This window comes from Meles meles, chromosome 9, assembly GCF_922984935.1.
Source record: "Meles meles chromosome 9, mMelMel3.1 paternal haplotype, whole genome shotgun sequence".
In the NCBI taxonomy this organism is placed as follows: Eukaryota; Metazoa; Chordata; class Mammalia; order Carnivora; family Mustelidae; genus Meles; species Meles meles.
The window spans coordinates 56,834,778-56,853,518 of record NC_060074.1 but is presented as its reverse complement, the minus strand read 5'-3'; the positions used below and the strand labels follow the sequence as shown (position 1 = coordinate 56,853,518).

Sequence of the window (18,741 nt, the reverse complement as noted above, 5' to 3'; positions counted from 1 at the left end):
CTCCGGCACCTAGCAATGTACCTTCCATACAACAAACACTAAGTACATTTTTTAAATCAATGAATAGCAGGTTGTTCTAGAAGGGAACTCAAAATCAATGGCCATTCTCCCCACCGAAGGGTCTGGACCAATAACTTCAGAAATTTTCTGCTACCAACCACTATTTCCAAGTTTATGGTCAAAGTTATCTGGCCCCTACACAATCAACAACTCAATTCCACAGCAGGATCTGTTCTCTTATCAGGTCTTCAGAAGGCTGCTCGGAGGTTTTTTTTTTTGTTGTTGTTTTTTTTTTTTTTTTAAGATTTTCTATTTACTCATTTGACAGAGAGAGATCACAAGTAGGCAGAGAGGCAGGCAGAGAGAGAGGGAAGCAGGCTTGCTGCTGAGCAGAGAGCCCGATGCGGGACTCGATCCCAGGACCCTGAGATCATGACCTGAGCCGAAGGCAGCGGCTTTAACCACTGAGCCACCCAGGCGCCCCTGCTCGGAGGTTTTATTTTGGTATTTTAAATACACATTCAGAAGGGAGAAGTACAAGGACAGAAAAGCCAAAATCTGAAATCAATACATTCCCCTTCATACTAGGAAAAGCTCAGATAGGGAGATAACCAAGGGCAGCATCCCTGGAGATAAGCCTTATGCCTCCCAGGCCAATGGCTGTCAGACAGGACTGAGCACCCGTCTCACAGAAAGCCCCTGCTCACCCAGAAGCGGTCTTCAAGTTGGATGCTCCTCCCAACCAAGCAACTCCCTCCCCACCCCAACCGCAAGATGCTCCAAACCAGAAGACAAAACAGCTGCGATACTAGAACCACACCACCATCCAGACATTCATAAATATTTAGATTTATTTGAGAAAGTAAAGGTATTTCTCAACTCCACTTCAAAAGCCACCTCGGGGGCGCCTGGGTGGCTCGGTGGGTTAAGCCGCTGCCTTCGGCTCGGGTCATGATCTCGGGGTCCTGGGATCGAGTCCCGCATCGGGCTCTCTGCTCAGCGGCGAGCCTGCTTCCCTCTCTCTCTCTCTGCCTGCCTCTCTGTCTACTTGTGATCTCTCTCTGTCAAATAAATAAATAAAATCTTTAAAAAAAAAAAAAAAAAAAAAAGCCACCTCGGGATGCCTGGGTAGCTCGGTTGGCTAAGAAGCCAACCCTTGGTTTCAGCTCAGGTCAAGGTCTCATGGGTCCTGGGATTAAGCCCCAAGTTGTTGTCGGGCTCCACACTCAGGGGGGAATTGGCTTGAAAGATTTTCTCTCTGCCCCTCTCCCCACTCGTGCAAGCTCTCTCTCTCTCTAGTAAATAAAGGTTTAAAAAAAAAAAAAAAGCCACCTCGAAACTGCTCAAGGCCTTCCTCCAGTAGGCTGTGAGCCAGGACGGTCAGACCTTGCCCCACTCCCCACCCTGGCACAGTATTTGTTTTGTTGCTTCAATACCAGGAGACACGTTGGGGAGGAATATAATTATAATCCATCTGTAATTCTCAAAGGGAATGGCTGTATCTCAAAATAGACTACCATCCTTTAATAAATTTAAACAAATGTAACAGCTCATCTAAAATGCAAGGCCCTGAGCATCAGAGGAACTTATCCTGACTCTCCTGGGTCAGCAAGTGGCAGACAGAGCCGGGTGACAATCTGATTGTCCAATTAAGGAAACAGCACTGGGCTAGAGATTGCAGTTTTTCATTCTACACAAATTCCTAAGTATCTGTACCAAAAGCAAAGAGATACACAAAGCCAAGCATAATATGATAGAGAGGGAAGAAAAGAAAGTCAACAAACATAGGCAGGAAGCTAGGAGTTCATGCCTCCATTTTCTCTATGAAGCAAAAATAAGATGGGGTGCTTGGGTGGCTCAGTCAGTTAAGTGTTTGCCTTGGCTCAGGTCATGGTCCTGGAGTCCCTGCCCAGCAAAGAGTCTGCTTCTCCCTCTGCCCCTCCCTCCACTCGTGCTTGCTCTCTCTCTCTCTCAAATTTTATTTTTTTTTCTCAAAAAATTTTTTAAAACCTTTAAAGTAAAAATAAGGTATGAGAGGAGCAGTAAAAGTTTAGAACAGCCTTTGCAGAAGAGAGGAAGGCAAGCACAAGATTACGAGGACAGCTGAACAGCTCTGACTGCCCAGTCCAGGTTGCAGACCAAGTCTTGGCACCAAATAAGGAATCTATGCAGCTGTGTCCTCTGATGTTCAGCCAGGAGCCCCCCAGAGGACGAGAGGGCTGACAGTGACTGGGTGTCTGCAGCACAAGTCCAGCAGGACTGAGAAGGGTGCCCACGTGACATCCTTGGAGCCGTGCTCCGCAGAGTCAGGACTGGCCAGGAAGGCAGTGAGGCAGGCCCTCAGAGGTCTGATGGCCCGCGAAGACAGGGACGGGGTCTCAAAGACATCAAGGAACAAACACAGCCAGACGAAGGGAATGAGGGAGTTTAGAAAGAGTCCAGTCCTTTAAATGAATTTTTAAATTTTGGATATGGAACAATACCAGACAATGATGAAGGCCACATGACGGCCAAAAGCACAGTTTAGTCAAGTGGTTGGCCTTCCAACGAGGGTTGCCAGAAACAACTTGATTCTTGGGGTCGGAAAGGGCCATTCAGATGCTTACTACAGTAATGGAGGCAACATCTGGGCTATCAACTGTCATCCTAATAGCTAATTATTTAATAAGCATTTACTATATGCCAGGTAAGGAGTTTTACATACATTTGTAATCTCCTTTAATCCTAAAACAAACAAACAAACAAAAACAACAACAAAAAAACCAGACCCCAAAAAACCCTATGAGACAGTTCATGGATTCTTTTTTTAATAACCAAGGAAGCTGAGAAGCTTAGATTCACAACTTCCACAAAGTGACACAGTGTGTAAAGGTAAAGGCGGTCCTGGGACTTGAAAGCTCAGGCACCAAGTGGCTGCTTCCAAAGCCTTCAATGAACCTGGGAACCGGGGTAGGGAAGTGACCAGGAGGGTGGATAACACATGCCTCAAAGACAAGGCGGCTTTTGCAGAAGGGTGAAAGTGTAGCTGTTTTGGATTCAGCCACGGTGAGCTGGGAGAAAGCCAACATCAGCTCTGAGCCCCAGCGGCCACGAGGTCAGAAGCCCACAGAGGACCCCCTAGGGTTTGAATACAGAGCAGAGTCTTTGAACGTGCTCCCATCTTCTCACACAGCCCTGTAGAGGACGTGACTAGGGTCACAGGACGTTGCCCCGCAAGGTCTGCAGCAGCTGGAGACCCAAGCCCCGATAGTCACCATGGCAGTTAGCTCCATAGACAGCCTTACGGAACCTATTTTTGTCTCTTTCCCCTTCTTCCTTTCTGTGAAGCTTTCCACTTGTATCGTACTACTGAGCTATCAACTCCCAGCCTACACGGACCAACTTCTTGATGTCAGCAATTACAACTTCCTGAATAAAGATAGAAGGCATTCCATAAGCAAGATGACTTTGGGCAAGTTAGTTTCCCTTTCACTGACTCATCTGTCTGACAGGGATACTGCTCCCTTTCCTGCTTGACTGGACAATCAGGCCTCTTCCACCTGCAGGTACTATGATTTTACGGGGAAAACTTTATTTCTGGTTCGTAAGACCGCTGTCATCACAGTAGCTGAAAAACCATCACCATAGACGAGAAAAGAGCTCCTGGCTGGAGTCTTGGGCAGGGTGATAAGCCTTTACAGGAAAAGGAGAAGAGACCTTGAAGATACGTCAGAAAGTCCATTTTTCAGAAACTGTTAAAAGGCGCTCAATCAATCAATGCCAGCAGAATGAAGTCTGGTATTATAAATCCAAAGAAATTAAATTTTTTAAATTGTACCGCATCTGGCCTCAAAGTGATAAAGGTCAAACAACTTCAAAGATGCCCCGTGAAAGGCAGCTATTCATTACACAAAAATCTCTTGCTTATGTAGCTGACAGATGGATCATTCACTTAAAGCCCTGGAACAGAAGACATCAAAATCCCTCCTCCACTTCTGTCAGTGACTCTCGAGGATGCTCCGAACAAGGTTATAACCTGCCCCCAAGCCCTTGATTTCATTAGGATGGGAGTTCCCAATACCCACTGTAGTTTTTCAAAACTCCCCCAGGTGACTGAACTGTGCAGCCCGCAACATCTATTTGACACGAACTCTGTACCAGGTCCTGCTCGAAGCACGTAAACCACATACAGTTAATCCTCACAACCACCCTCTGCAGAAGATACTATAAATATCTCCTGCAAAGACACAGAGAGGCTAGTGATCTGCTGGGGTCACATAGCTCATGGGAGCCCAGCCAGGTTCCCCATCCCAATAGTTGTGCTCCAGAGCCTAACAACACAGTCCCTATCTTATACCTTTTTTTTGGGGGGGGGGGGCTAAAAATGAGACAGACTAGCTCTCAGGGGTCTGGTGAGGTGGTCAAAGAGATAAAACTCCCTAATAGGACAGAAAAAAAAAAAATCATCTTTGGCCACACACACACACACACACACATCCCCCTCCACCCACAGCAGCATCCCATGTCTCAAATCTATCCTGAAAAAAGAAAATCTGCCTCTCTGGAGAGAATCCTAACTGTGTACTCACTCAGGCACCTAGGAGTTATTTCAACCAGTGTTGTCAATATTGGTGACCTGGAGGCGTCATACACCAAAATGCAAGCAAGCGCTTGAATTTGTGAGCTTACGGAAGAACAACACTGGAAGTTGGGCCATATCACCAGTGGGGAAGAGTATGTGGGACAGAGACCACGGTGTCACATAGGCAACGCTTCCCCTATTCTTAACACCCCAAAGTTAGGAACAGTGTGACTCAAGAGAGGCTCAAAAACCCCACCCCCATCTCACTGAATGAACTGCATAAAGCCTGCTGAAAGGTGATGAGACGAGGCAAAGGTGTCCTGGTGTCTAGACTTTCTTTCTCCGGGCAGTTTTACCCAGTCCAATAGATATAATAAGGTTTTAACCTTGGTTATCAAGTTCTAAAATAAAGCTAGGGTATGCCTGCCATGGTAACACAATGAAGAGCTAAATGAAATTCATACAAGTCACACGGCATCCTCTCCTCCATAGTTAAAGCAAATAATATCAACACACAGAGCACTGTATAGTCTTAAATCTGAAATTTATAAGGGAAACCATTTTGGCCATAAACACTTGGTTGCAGTAAGCAATCTTAAAGGGGACTGCTTACAGAGGCCCATTAAGAAAGGTTACCCAGGGGCGCCTGGGGGCTCAGTGGGTTAAGCCGCTGCCTTCGGCTCGGGTCATGATCTCAGGGTCCTGGGATCGAGTCCCGCATCGGGCTCTCTGCTCGGCGGGGAGCCTGCTTCCCTCTCTCTCTCTCTCTCTGCCTGCCTCTCTGCCTAGTTGTGATTTCTCTGTCAAATAAATAAATAAAATCTTTAAAAAAAAGAAAGGTTACCCAGAAATGGTAGAGGATCATATTTTTTAACTCACTCCAAGAGCCCCAAAATGGGGGAAGGTCAGAGCCCCAAAAATCAAAGACAATTCATGCTAGGAAGCAAAAAGCCAAATAGGTTGACTTTTTTTTTTTTTTTACGTTAACTAATTTGGTCTCAGAGTATGAGAGAGCTACAAGGGTGCCATCTGAGGCAGGAGTCTGTGATCTTTTAAGTGTCATGGACTGCTTCAATAATCCAGATCCTCTCAGAGTGTTTCTGAATGATTCTGACAAAGAAAATACCCTTACAAAGAAAATCAATTATACTGAAACACAGATATAAAAATATCTGTGAGGGTGAGAATAGTCGATGTGTGCTTCTTAACGCACACAACAAGACACAGCAGCAGGTCTAAAAGCTACTGCCGTTTTCTAAGCAAAGATGAGCATAAGCGGTAGTTTCACCTATCTCCCACAACATGATACAAGAATCTAATTTCTACTTGCCAAAGCCACAGGTGCTATGACCATATGTGATGCTGCCCACTTTCATGATGGAGAAAAAGCGACATTCTGGTTAGAGTTCGTGAAAACAAAGAGGTTGGTTTTTTCCCCACGCACCCACATTTACAGATCCCCTGAAGTGCATCCAAGGACCCCAAGGATTAAAGACTCTGACCCAAAGAATCAGTCAGACTCAATGGGACAATTACTCAGACGTGCTAAGTGCTCTGCTAATAGCCCAGGAGCTTCTAGAAACACAGTACTGCAGTTTTCTCCTACTCACAGAACCACTGAAATTCAGAAAATTAGACAGTCCTTTACTGACTGGCACACATTAAGCAAGATGGGCGATTCCACATAGGCACCACTCCTAGCAATTAAATGTCAAGTCCCATGATTAGTTTTCCATAGTGATCTATAAAAGTTCTATTTAACAAGAAGGTCCATCACCACCAAATTACTAACCAACCCACCCACAATAACCAGCCTGGCACTGCAAGAGAAAGACCTGTGGGAATTTACACTGTGAGACAACAGACACAAACAGGAAAGCCAAGTTGAGTATATGGGACAAGCGTATTTTATTATGGTTCTGTTGTTCTCTTGGACGCTCTCCTTATCCTTTTTTAAAGTGTTTAAGGTCCAGAAGATGTAGCCTCCAATTAACTGGGTCAGGCTTCCTAGCTCAGGGGTGTCCTCGAGGTTCCCCAACCTGCACCACCTCATACAGTCAGCCATTCCCCAGCTGCGTACCCTAAACCAGGGGATGCCCATAGGAAGACAAATATAATTCAGAGTCCAAAATACATGGACCTCCATTGGGCCACTGCCAAGTTCTCATGGATCCTGGGTAACTGAGACGGTTTTTGTTTTCACGGTCAGGACCTACAACAACAGCTGCAGGAGCGTGATACTTTTTCTAGACTAATAAAATTACCTAAGTCTGGCTCACAGTCTCAGCCATGGCAGCCGCTCAACTTCCCAGAAGGATGCAAGCCTTGCATAGTCGTAGAAGGGCTGGGAGAGCAGTGCCGCGCTAAACCGGTGGCTTTCACACCCGACCCAACTGCAAACAGCACTGTGGTAAACTGTGAATTACAGAATAATTCCTATGCGTGGAGATTACACGTGTTCTTTTTGGGAGTCCCGTAAATGCTCCATCAAACTTATGAAATTCAAGCTTTGCACGGGAAGTGAGGGCACATGCTGCAGACAAACATCAAACTTCTCAAAAACCCAGGAAAGGTTCAATTAAAGCCCTTCGCAACTCTGCAGGGAAACCTTTGATCATGGATTCTGTCTCTGCGTCTCGTAACACATACAAACAGTATGAAACGTATCTCAGACCTAAGGACCAAAATTGGAACTGGGAAGTGGCGCGGAAACCACACCCACATATCCCTACAAATACACCTAGATCACGCTCCTTTCCAGTTGGGGGAGCCAGTGTGGGAGGGTGAGTTTCAGATGCCACAGTCTCCACACCTACAAGGTCCTTTGTACTTGTAGCACAGTTACAAACTTATTTTCTAAATACAAGTGTGTGGTCCCTTTAAGGAAAAACATCCTGATTAGAACCTAGTGATAAACAGGAACACATGTTCCTTGAACAACGCTGAATTAGAAACCCTGGCAGTGCAATTGTTCTCGATATAATGAAGATGCTGCACAGATGTACTAAGTTTTCATGATCTCAGTGAAACGTCTTTCAGCTACAGCAAAATATGTGGGTCTACAACAGAGCTGGATATAAAATAAGCTTTTTAAATGCCTGGTCCTCGTTTTTAGGCAAACTTCCCAAGCCAACTCCCTCAGCCTTCTCATAAACCTAATAAAACGCATATTTCCGTGTATGGATATTTCACTGAAAAGTACGAAGCCATCCATCTCCAACTGAGACTCAGGACTTCTTACAATTACCTCTTCTTATCAATACTGTAAACCTGCTACAAATACAAGACTTTTACTCCACAAATTCAACAAGACACCATGAAAACCACAGCACAGGTGGACACAGAAGCAACCTCTGGCTGGCACTGTGGGGTTTTTCCACTCTGAGGGGTCCTGTCCAGTCCTCACAAGGAGGAGGTAGAACTCTAATTGTCCCCTTGGACACATAAAGAACTTGGGACAGAGAAACACAGCAGTCTGCTCCAGGCCACCTTCACTCTGAACACTAACTCCACTTCTCTCTCGGAGGAAAGAACACTAGGAACCTTGTCTTTGGAACCCTAAGCCTTGGATCCCAAGCTTGGATGATGTACAAGACCAGCCGCTATCACACAGCAGGGGGCCTCTAAAGATAGCATTATGACAAAACTCCAAAGGAACTGGGATAATCTGGTTTTATTTAAAACTATTATCACCACATATTCCTAAACTTTATACTTAAACTTTATACTTAAACTTTATACTTATGCTTCTGACAGAAGCTGAATGCGATCATCACAAACATTCAATTCCAAACCAGTCAACCCCAGCTCTTTTCTCTGCACCATTTTCCTTGGAAAAATAATGTGAATTCCCACTTCAACGGCCACCTCCACGCTGGCAACTCACAAACAGGTTTCCCCATTGTTTCACCTGGGCTGTAGTTTTCATACTTTATTTCCAGCTTGCTGACATCAACTATAGCAACACAAACTCTATATGTCCAAAACTAAGCTCATCTTCCTCTTCCCTGGAACTCCAACACCCGCCCCATCCCCTGCCAGCATGGGTTCTGGGTTCCCGTTGATAGCTCCCCCACCGCCACCTCCCCGTTCAGTCCACAGACTCCAGGCCTCCACCTCCCCATGGCCTTCTTCCTGGTCTAATAAGTAGCCAGTCGAATGACTAAGTCTCACCAGTTCCAGCTCCTCTCTACTCCCTCCCACCACTCTGGGGAGGTAATCATCATTCCCCCAACTGGACCACCTGCGGCCTGATTTCTCTTACTTTCCACCAGTTAAAGTGCATCAAAATCACCCCTAGGGCTTGTTAAGCTAGACTGCTGAGCCCCACACCCAGTCTGACTTTTAGGTCTGGTTTGAAGCTGAGACTTTATTTCTAATAAGTCCCAGCTGATGATGACGCACTCTTCAGGGTCCAATACCAAAGAACCACCGCTTGCGACTCTCTTCCTCCCTTTCCATCTCACATCAATTCTTCCAGAATTTTTCTTGATGGACCAGCAAAAGCCTTTTTAAACCTGAAAAATGTAGGTCTCTGGGGTGTCTGGGTGGCTTAGTCCGTTGAGTGTCTGATTTTGGCTCAGGTCATGATCTCAGGGTCATGGAATTAAGCCCTGCAAAGGCTCAGCAGAGAGTCCACTTGAGATTTTCTTCCTCTGCCCCTTCCCCCACTTGCACACACGTGCGTACTCTCTAAAATGAATTAATCTTTAAAAAAAAAAAAGGAAATATAGGCTTTTGATAACTAAGTGGGGACAATAAGACCTACTCTTCATTGTGGACCTATTCTTAATTGTGGACAGATTATCTCTGTCACGTTACAATTAAAACAACCCTGCAAAATACAGCATTGCCTCCAAGTTTATGAAACAACTTTGTAAAAAAAAAAAAACAACAAAATCTGAGACTTTGAAAGGTTACATAGTTTCTAAATTCCACAGTGACAAATTGGTTTTATGTATTCGTTAAAGGGGACCCTCTCCTTAGACAAACTTTTGTTACCAAAATCTGATGCAGAAGGGAGAACAGTGATGGAAAACAAAGAATATTTCCTTCTCAGGACAGGATAAAAGGTGAGACCTATAAAGATACAAAGTGTAGAATCACCTGTCAGTGATTTAGTTTGTCTGGTATAGCACAACTCATGTTCAAATCCGTCCTCCCAAAAGCAATTTAACCAAATAAAAAAGTCAGTAGACTCTGCTTTTATTTACCTGCCTCTACCTACATATGTACTCTCTGCTTTTCATAGATCATATCCTCATCTATTCTAGCACATTTAACCTCAAGCTAACAACTAGGTTGATCTATGCTATTCCCATTAACAAGGTCTTTACTTGAAAGGGCCTTTTCTGCCTTCATTATGACCAGCACATGAATGATTCAAACAGCATGACCAGAGAGTCAGAGGATTCTACATTTTCACATGCTGTCATTTAAAAACAAAAAGGAAAGGCTCTACAATAGACTCATTTCAGACCTAAAGACACCTGCAGATTGAAAGCAAGGAGATGGAGAACCATTTTTCTCACAAATGGACATCAAAAGAAAGCCAGAGTGGCAATACTTATATTGGACAGAACAGACTTTAAAACAAAGACTGTAACAACAAAGAACACTATATAATAATAAAGGGGACAATCCAACAAGAAGATGTAACAATTATAAATATATATTTACCCAACACAGGAGCACCCAAATACATAAAACTGTTAATAACAAACATAAACTAATGGATAATATTACAGTAGTAGGGAGACTATAACACCTCACTCACAGCAACGGACAGATCATCTAAACAGAAAATCAATGAGGAAACGATGGCTTTGAATGACACACTGGACCAGATGGACTTAACAGATATATTCTGAAGGTTCCATCCTAAAACAGAAGACACATTTTCAAGTGTGCACGGAACAGTCTCCAGAAAAAAATCGCATAACAAATCTCAACAAATTTGAGAAGATCAAAATCATACCATGCATAACTTCTGGCCACAACATTATGAGAACAGGTCAATCACAAGAAAAAAAATCTGTAAAGAACATAAATACATGGAGATTAAATGACATCCTACTGAATAATGAATGGATCAACCAGGAAATAATTTTAAAAGTACATGGAAACAAATGAAAATGAAAACAATGGTCTAAAATCTCTGGGATGCAGCGAAAGCAATTCTAAGATGGACATTTATAGCAACTATAGGCCTATCTGAAGAAGTAAGAAAAAAAATCTCGATTAACCTTACCTGACACATAAGGGAGCTAAAAAGAACAAAACCTAAAGCTAGCAGAAAGAAGGAAATAATAAAGATTAGAGCAGAAACAAATGACACAGAAACTAAAAAACAAAAAAAACCAGCACAGACCAATAAAACAGGAGCTGGTTCTTTGGGCCGGGGGGGGAATCAATAAAACTGATAAACATCTAGAAGACTTAGCCAAGAAATTACTCAACATCACAAATGAGGAGAAAGAGTCAACACCACAGAAATGCAAATAATCATGAGAATATTATGAAAAACAACAGGCCAACTGATTGGACAACCTAGAAGAAATGGATAAATTCCTAAAAACATAAACCACCAAAACTGCAAAAGGAAGAAACAGAAAACTTGGACAGATAACCAGAAAAGAAACTGATTCGGTAATCAAAAAACACCCAGACAGATTTACAGGCAAATTCTATCAAATATTTAAAGAAGCATTAATACCTGTTCTTCTCAAACTATTCCAAGATAGAAAACTTCCAAATCCATTCTATGAGGACAGCATTACTTTGATACCCAAACCAGATAAAGATGCCACTAAAGGGGCACATAGGTGGTTCACCACCTAGGTGGTGAAATCAACTCTTGATTTCAGCTTGGGTCATGATCTCTCAGGGTTGTGAGATTAAGCCCTGCAGGGTGGAGCCTGCTTAAGATTCTCTCTCCCCCTCTCCCTTTGCACCCCCCATACCACACATGCAAGTGCATACTCTATCAAAAAAAAAAAAAAAGACTACTAAAAAAGGGAACTAAAGCAATATCCCTGCTGAACATATATGCAAAAATTCTCAACAAAATACTAACAAACCAAATTCAACAGTACATTTAAAGAAAATCATTCACCATCATCAAATGTGATTTATTCCTGGGTTGCAAAGGTGGTTCAATATTCTCAAAATCAATGTGATACACCAGAGATGCAGAAAAAGCATCTAACAAGATACAATAGTATTAATGATAAAAATTCTCAACCAAGTAGATTTAGAGGGAACATATCTTAACATAATAGAGGCCATATATGAAAAACCCATAGCTAACATCATCCTTAGTGGGGGAAACAGAGACCTTTTCTCCTCAAGTCAGAAATAAGATAGGGATGTCCACTCTCACCACTTTTATTTTTTTTTAATTTATTTATTTATACCACTTTTATTCAACATAGTAATGGGAGTGCTAGTCACAGCAGTCAGACAAAAAAAAAAAATAAAAGGAATCCGAATCAGTAGGTAAGAAACAGAACTTTAACTATTTACAGATGACATGATACTCCATATAGAAAACCCAAAGACTCCATAAAAAACTGCTAGAACTGATACTCAGTGAAAGCTCAGGATACAAAAATCAATGTACAGAAATCTGTTGCATTTCTATACACTAATAATGAAGCAGTAGAAAATAAACTAAGGAATCTTTACAACTGCACCAAAAAGAATAAGATACCTAGGAATACACCTAACCACAAGAGGTGAAAGACCAGTACCCTGAAAACTATAAAACACTGATGAAAAAAACTGAAGATGACAAAGAAATGGAAAGACATTCCATGCTTAAGGACTGGAAGAACAAATATTGTTAAAATGTCTCTGCTACCCAAAGCAATCTACCCATTTAATGGAATCCCTATCAAATACCAAAAGCATTTTTCACCCAATTAGAGCAAACAATCCTAAAATTTGTATGGAAACACAAAGACCTCAAGTAGCCAAAGCAATCTTGAAAGAAAAGCAAAGCAGAAGGCATCACAATTCCAAAAGTCAAGTGTATTACAAAGCTGTAGTAACCGCAACACCTGGCTGGCTCAGTGGATAAAGGACATGGCTTTTGATCAGGGGGTTATAAGTTTGAGCCCCACAATGGGTGTAGAGATTAAGTCCTAAAAACAAACAAACTAAAAATCCAAAACTGTGGTAATCAAAACAGTATGATACTGGCACAAAAATAGACACAAAGATCAATAAAACAGAATAGAAAATCCTGGAATAAATCCACCATTATATGCTCAATCTTTGACAAAGCAGGAAAGAACATTCATCAGGATAAAGTCTCTTCAACAAATGGTATTGGAAAACTGCATAACAACATGCAAAAGAATGAAACTGGACCACTTTCTTACACCATACATGAAAATTCAAAATGGATTACAGATCTAAATGTGAGACCTGAAATCTAGAAGAAAACACAGGCAGTAACCTCTTTGACATTGGCAGTAGCAACTTCTTTCTAGATAGGTTTCCTGAGGCAAGGGAAACAAAAGCAAAAATAAACGATTGAGACTACATCAAAATAAAAAGCTTCTGCACAATGAAGGAAGCAAAACAAAAAGGCAGCCTACCGAATGGAAGAGGATATTTATAAATAACATATCTGATAAAGAGTTAGTATCCAAAATATATAAAGAACTGATATAACTCAGCACTCAAAAGGCAAATAATGCAATTAAAAAATGGGCAGAAGACATGAACAGACATTTCTCCGAAGACATCCAGATGGCCAACAGCCACGTGAAAGAATGCTCATCATCATTCATCATCAGGGAAATACAAATCAAAACTCCAATGAGATATCATCTCACACCTGTCAGAATGAATTAAAAACAATACAAGAAATGATTGGTATTAACAAGGATGTAGAGGTAAAGGAACCCTCTTGCACTACTGATGGGATGGCACATTGGTGCAGACCCTGTAGAAAACAGTGTGATGGTTCCTTAAAACGTGAAAAATAGAACAACCTTATAATCCAGCAGTCACACTACTGGATATTTACCCAAAGAATACAAAAATACTAATTCGAAGGGAAACATGCACCCCTATGTTTACAGCAGCATTACTTACAATAGCCAAATTATGGAAGAAGCATACGTGTCACTTGACTGACGAATGGATAAAGCAGATGAGGCATATATATTCACACACTCACTCTCACACACACACACACACACACACACACACACACACACACGAACTGTATGTAATGGAATATTACTCAACCATAAAAAAGAATGAAATCTTTCCATTTGCAACAACATGCATAGAGCCAAACAGTAAAATGCTAAGCCAAATCAGTCAGAGAAAGACAAATGCTATATGGTTTCACTCATATGTGGAATTTAACAAAACAAGCAAAGGAAAAAAAGAGACAAATCAAGAAACACTCTTTAAAAAGACACTGAGGGTTGCCAGAGGGGAGGCAGGTTGGGGGTAATGAGTGACACAGGTGATGGGAATTAAGTGCGATGGTCACGATGAGCACCGGGTATTATATGGAAGGGAAGTACTGAATCACTATATTGTACACCTGAAACTAATACAATACTGTATGTTAATGAAATGGAATTAAAATAAAAACTTTAAAAGACAAGAGAGGGGGGCGCCTGGGTGGCTCAGTGGATTAAGCCGCTGCCTTCGGCTCAGGTCATGATCTCAGGGTCCTGGGATCGAGCCCCGCATCAGGCTCTCTGCTCCACAGGGAGCCTGCTTCCTTCTCTCTGCCTGCCTCTCTGCCTGCTTGTGATCTCTCTCTCCGTCAAATAAATAAATAAATCTTTAAAAAAAAAAAAAAAAAAAAAAAAAAAAAAGACAAGAGAGGCTTGGGATGCCTGGATGGCTCAGTTGGTTTGGCATTGGACTTTGGCTCAGGTCATGATCTCAGGGTTGTGGGATCAAGGCCCATGTCCAGCTCTGTGCTCAGCATGGAGTCTGCTTGTCCCTCTTCCTCTGCTCCTCCCCACCAATTCCACAATTACATGCATGCTCACTTTCTAAATAAACACTATCTTTAAAAAAAAAATCTTGTCTTGGGGCACCTGGGTGGCTCAGTGGATTAAGCCGCTGCCTTCGGCTCAGGTCATGATCTCAGGGTCCTGGGATCGAGCCCCGCATCGGGCTCTCTGCTCCGCGGGGAGCCTGCTTCCTCCTCTCTCTCTGCCTGCCTCTCTGCCTACTTGTGATCTCTCTCTCTGTCAAATAAATAAATAAAATCTTTAAAAAAAAAAAATCTTGTCTTTAGCACGTACTATGAAGAAAAAATATGTAAGACATAGAAATTTGAGTAACACCCAGTTCCTGCCCTCAACAAAACCAACCTACCAACCAGAAGTCTAAAACTGTATGGCAGTACCACAGCAAGACAGAGTGACATGGTGTCAAAGGTTTTGGAGTCAGGCAGACCAACCCACAGGCTTAATATCCTGCAGTCCCAACCCCAACATGCTTTACTTGCCCTGTGATCTTGAGCCAGTAACTTAAACTCTCTGAAACTTAAGATTCCACACTTATGGGACACCTGGATACCTCAGTTAGTTAAGCATCTGACCCTTGGCTTCAGCTCAGGTCATGATCTCAGGGTCGAGAAACCGAGTACCACCCACCGTCCCCTCATTGGGTTCCAAGCTCAGTGTGGCATCTGCTTAAGTCTCTCTCTCCTTCTGCCCCTCCTCCCCACCCACCCCCAAACATTCTAGCTCTAAAATAAATCTTTAAAAAAAAAATCCTCACATATAACAAATATGCCACAGAATAGTCGTGAAAATTAGAAATAACATATGACAAGTATCTAGGATTATGCAGAGTACAGAATGTATATTATATAAATGGTCATAATTGTCTCATGTTATTGTGTCCACTTATATAAGCCCAACTACAACTATAATGCCCATATTTAAATGTCAGTGGAATGGCCTTTTCCTTTTTTATTTAGGTTATTAAAATGATAGAATTTAATTGCAAATGAAGATATGAGACTGACTGAGGGAGGATGAAGGATGAGTCACACATTTTCTGGCTTGAATAATGCCAATGACCAAAGTGGGAAAAGCAGGCAGGAGTCTGGGGATGAGGAGACTCGTGGGAGTCGGGGGGTGGGGGGAGGGAAGCAGGGAGACAGACATAAGGAGACTTGTGTGAGTGGGGTGGCGGGGAGCAGGGAGACAGGAGGCAGGCAAGCATTGGGAGGGAAAGGAGTTCAGTTTGGAGATTCCTACTTAGAAGTAAATAGGAGTCATCCAAGTAGAACCATCCAAGAGATTGTTTGAGACAAGAGGATGAACTCACAGAAAGACTTAGGGGTCATTAACACGTGGGTGGTGCTGAAACCACAGAGGCACTGAGGGCCCCAAGGAGGCTCAGCGGACTAAAAGAAAAACCACCAAGGATCAAAGCTCAGGGAACATGAACATTTAAGGGCAAATACAGTACGACCTAGGAAGAAATAAAGAAGAAATGTAGTCAGATATGATGCAAAAGAACCCAAGAAGGAAGCTTCAAATGAGGACTGGTCAGTACTATTAAGTGCTACAGAAAATTCATGCCAAGGGCGCCTGGGTGGCTCAGCAGGTTAAGCATCTGGCTTTGGCTCAGGTCATGATCTCAGGGTCCTAGGATCAAGCCCCGCATCGGACTCTCTGCTCGGTGGGGAGCCTGCTTCCCTCTCTCTGCCTGCTGCTCTGTCTACTTGTGATCTCTCTCTCTCTGTCAAGTAAATAAATAAAATCTCTAGAAAAAAGAAAAAAGAAAGTCATGCCAGAGAGTTCTATCAGAGGCCATGGGTAACCTTAAGAGGGTTTCCATGAAACTGAGGCAATGAAAAAGCAGGTAGCAGGTCATCTGTCAGGTCCCCCCTCAATAAAAAAGATTCTTTGATCTCAAACATAAACTCATTCTCCATCAAACCTTAAAGTATTAAAACCTCAAATAACAAGTTGCAAGATTTTCCTTCAGAGAAAGGGAATTTGCAAAAGAGACAGTTAAACATTTAACATGATCTTTGCTATTAAAGTTCCTATCGACTTCCTGAAGTTGGTCCCAGGGAAGGAATAAAGAAAAATTAGCTAATTCTCTACCACCCAAAAAACCTCCTGGAAGAGGGAAAAAAATCTATCCCTTACTAAATAAATTTCCTGTCTAATAAATCTCTGGGGGCAATACATTTAAATTGCTATTTCAATACTACTTTGAAAAATGTGTTACCATAGGTCAAAAAGCTTTGGTTTCAATATGCAAATCTCTGCATACTTTGGGTGAAATTCCATTTAAGCAGATTCCCACCTGGATTCCTAAATAAGCGTTAACTATTATTAAATTTAGAAAACTGTTCATCAGTGTCATTTTTCTATTTTATTGTTATACTTACAACAATAGAAAGTGTTGTCCCGGGCAATTCTAACTTAAAGTTATAAAATGGTTCAACCATGCAAATTATGGCACAATAAGGGAATGTTTGGCTTGGCTATATGAACTGGTTAAACTAGTTAGAAGAGCTCAAAAATAATTCCCCCAGACATCTGCTCAGGCTAAGAATTTCTTTGTTTTTAAGTCCAGTCCACATACAAATATTTTTCAAGAAGTTAGACACTATCTCCATTTGAGAAGTTTTAAGCAAACATAGCAGGGACTCCCTCCCCAACCCCGAAGTTCTAGTTCAGCACACCTGGGGTGGGGGGGTGAGGGGAGTCCCAGTATTCTAATTTTTAAAGCTTCACCTTGGATTCTGCTGTGTACTCCCCAGCCATGCTCCTGCTGAGAAGCTTTACCTTTCGGCAGGATCCCCCGAAGTTTTAGGGGCAATGTGACCGTTGTGTTCTTTATGACAAGCAATGCAGGGCAGGAGGGGTAAGGGCAGAATGTGAAGTCCTGCCAGCAAGCCACACAGGACAGATGGCAGAGTTCACCTGCATGTTACATGCACGTTTCAAGATTTCACAGTGGTTTGGAAGCAGCTTTAACCTTGACTCCCATCTCCTAAGGGGACCTCTTCCAACACCCACAGAGAAGGAATATAGGGCAGTCTTCAGAGCCCTCAGTCAACCAGTCTATCCTGGACCTCCTGGAGATGCCTGCTCCGCGGCCTCAACTGTGAGCAGCTGAACATAAACAACTAACAGTCCTCCAAGCTGTGCTCACTTAAGATGGAACTGAAGACCCAGTTCTCAGTGAACTCTCTTCTCAAAGAAAAGAGGGAATATGTGAGTCCTGCTAACTGCCACTCATTAGAGATAGGGAATGCAACCAACAATGTGAACAGAACAAAAGTTTTACCCATCAGGAGCCTCCAGCCTTACCCAAACCCCTGAAGTAGGGATTTTAGTTTGAAAATTCACATATAAAACTGCAGCACAGGAAAACCATAGTACAGGAGTTTAACGGGTTTCCTAAAGTTCCTGAAGGCACCCAGCTTAAAAAAAATATATCTATCTATCTATCTATCTATATATATATATATATATATATATATATCCTCCTTGAAACCCAGGGAAGGGAAAAGACACAACTCAGAATAAGTTAAGAGGACTTCTGTGTTTGCAAACTGTCAATATTGAGGTATTCAGCTAGGCACACAACACGTATTAAATGCTCTCAGTGCAATACTGTGCTATGAACCATAAAGAGACCCAAAATCTTGATATGGGCACCGAAAAATGGAAAATGGGAAAGAAAACCATATTGAAGCATCCCTATTAGTAGGAGTGTTTTAACACAGTAATTAAGACACCAATTTTTTTTTTAATTCTTAAATTTCTTTGACTAAAATCCCAATTTACTTTCAAAGCCCTCAAAATTTTCAGAGGATAATTCATCTTGGAAAGCGGGGTCTCTCAGAGGACGGATTCTCCGTGGGTCCCACTCACCTTGCCTCACCCCAGACTCCACGTGCTGGCAACAGAGAGAGGCGGTCTCAGTGGGGGGGGGGGGGGTGCGGCACCCAGAAAGCTCCTCTGGACAAGCTGACCACAGAAAGCTAGAAAGAGAACTGGAAAAAGGAAATCCTGTGAGCACACTCCCCTAGGAGACAAAGAGCAGAGAGTTTATAAAAGCAGCTACGACCTCCCGGAAACTCCCGACAAAGCTATGATGGAAAGGAAAGAGACGTCAGCACATACATACTCTTAACAGAGGGGAAAGCAAGGTGACTG

The 18,741-nt window shown here is 42.5% G+C and overlaps 1 protein-coding gene across 6 annotated transcripts in view; it reads right to left on the bottom strand.

Annotated features, from left to right (window-relative positions):
* TANC1 (tetratricopeptide repeat, ankyrin repeat and coiled-coil containing 1) overlaps positions 1-18,741 on the bottom strand; it is a 232,314-nt gene that overhangs the window by 160,789 nt on the left and 52,784 nt on the right. The window contains exon 2 of one of the 6 annotated variants that reach the window (XM_046018133.1): positions 18,457-18,578. The exons of the other annotated variants lie outside the window; for them this stretch is intronic. The gene's annotated coding sequence lies outside the window, so the exon portion shown is untranslated. The remainder of the gene's footprint in view (positions 1-18,456; positions 18,579-18,741) is intronic. 6 annotated transcript variants of the gene reach the window in all.